This window comes from Asparagus officinalis, chromosome 8, assembly GCF_001876935.1.
Source record: "Asparagus officinalis chromosome 8, Aspof.V1, whole genome shotgun sequence".
Classification (NCBI taxonomy): domain Eukaryota; kingdom Viridiplantae; phylum Streptophyta; class Magnoliopsida; order Asparagales; family Asparagaceae; genus Asparagus; species Asparagus officinalis.
Window position 1 is genome coordinate 71,086,736 of NC_033801.1, and position 2,424 is coordinate 71,089,159.

The following is a 2,424-nucleotide window of genomic DNA, read 5'->3' on the forward strand; positions in this document are numbered from 1 at the left end:
AAAAAAACACAGTTTATACTCATGTTATTTTTTGGAGTTTTCGAGAAATAGTTAACCTCATATACTCGTTGGGAGGTAGCCAGGTTATTCTTAAGAATATTTTGAGTGATATTCTCCAGAAACTTCCTGTTGATGGTAGGGAAACAGTTTAGACTCGTGTACCTATTGGAGTATTTTGGTCTCTTTTTTGTTGGTAGAGGTGAACCCGATGATGGAGAGGAAGAATTTTATATTCTATCTCCTGGTCTCTTGTTTGTTGGTAGAGATGAACCCAATCCTGGAGAGAAAGAATTTTATATCCTATCTCCAGTCTCTTTTTTTGTTGGTAGAGATGAACCCAAAATCCGGAGAGGAAGAATTTTATATTCTATCTCCTGGTCTCTTGTTTGTTGGTAGAGATGAACCCGATGATGGAGAGGGAGAATTTTATATTCTATCTCCTGGTCTCTTTTTTCATTGGTAGAGATAAACCCAAAAATCAGAGATGAAGAATTTTGTATTCTATCTCCTGGTCTCTTGTTTGTTGGTAGAGATGAACCCGAAATTAGAGAGGAAGAATTTTATATTCTATCTCCTGGTCTCTTGTTTGTTGGTAGAGATGAACCCGAAATCGGAGAGGAAAAATTTTATATTCTATCTCCTGGTGTAAAAGAAACTCGAAGTGGGATCTCCACTTAGAGAATTTAGATTGGTTTGAATAATCCTAACTGTCATAAGGTTTGATTATCCAATTCAAAGTTGGACCTGTCTTTCACAAAATGAATCGAAAGGAGATTTTGACTGTGGTCCTAACTGTAGTAAGGTTTGACCAGGTGGGAGTTTCGAGGTGATCCTAACTGTAGGAAGGTTTGATCACTTGATTTATGGACCTCTCGTTCATGGAAGGAGAGGAGATTTTGATTTTGGTCCTAACTGTTTAAAGGTTTGACCAAATAAGAATTCGAGACGATCCTAACTATTTAAAGGTTTGATCACTCGATTTATGGACCTCTCGTTCATTGAAGGAATCGAGAGGGGATTTTAGCTTTGGTCCTAACTGTTTAAAGGTTTGACCAAATGGGAATTTGAGACGATCCTAACTATTTAAAGGTTTGATCGTTCAATTTGAATGGACCTCTCGTTCATGGAAGGAATCGAGAGGGGATTTTGGCTTTGGTCCTAACTGTTTAAAGGTTTGACCAAATAGGGACTTGAGACGATCCTAACTGTTTAAAGGTTTGATCGTTCAATTTGTGGACCTCTCGTTCATGAAAGAAATCGAGAGGGGATTTTGGCTTTGGTCCTAACTGTTTAAAGGTTTGACCAAATAGGGACTTGAGACGATCCTAACTGTTTAAAGGTTTGATAGTTCAATTTGTGGACCTCTCGTTCATGGAAGGAATCGAGAGGGGATTTTAGCTTTCGTCCTAACTGTTTAAATGTTTGACCAAATGGGGTTTTGTGAAGTGTAGGCGTATAAAACTGCTTATAGGTCCCTTAACACAGCTCGGCACGGTGATTCAACAAACCAACGAACCATCGGGTGACATATCCAAACACAAGCGTCAGTCCACAACGCCGAAGCCAAGTGACATGCAACGAAGCGGATTAACGAGGCGACGAGGTTAACGAATCGCACGTGAGCAACGGAATGCATCCATTCACGTGCGGAATCAAGCCAACGATTCGGGGAGTCAACGAGTCATCCAACCATAGAACGGATTCGAACTCAAACACCAAGGCAGATTTACTGCCAAATCAGGATTCAGATCAACAAATCAGAGTCCAAATCAACAGCGAAACCGGAAGACAGCAAAACGACAAACACCTGGAGGGCTCGGTCAAAACCGAGCCACTCCCAGGTGGCTCGGCCAAAGCCAAGCCACCTAGGTGGTCGGCCCAGGGCCGAGCCACCTCCTAGGTGGCTCGGTGGCCGAGGGTGGCCGAGCCACCTCTAGGTGGCCGGCCAGATCTGTGCCCGGGCACAGTTCTGAGTGCCTATAAATAGAGAGGCATGGCTCATTTGTGAAGGGTTGGAACTTTTGGAGGCGAAGCTCTGCTGGATTGAAGATTGAACTTAAACTTTCAAAGCCTTGAAGACTTGCTCTTTCAGATCCGGTGCTCGGCGATCGTCCACGTCAGAAAAGGCAGGAGTTCGAGAGGGATCGGATCTGAGATCTACGCGATTATACTCCGGATCAAAGCTTGGCCTTTGATCCCGAGAAGGCTACTATTTCCTTGGTGAAATAGTACCCCCCGGCTATTATTTCCTTTACGAGATAATACCCGTCATACCATTTAGAACTAACCGGATCTAGATCGCGCGGTGGTCCACGGATTAACCCCGGCGCAGGCAAAGAACCCACAGAAGCGAGTGACCGTAAAACAGGAGCTCGTGATTTGTTCGAGAAAGGAAAGTTATAATCTTTTTTATTTTTCTTTGAT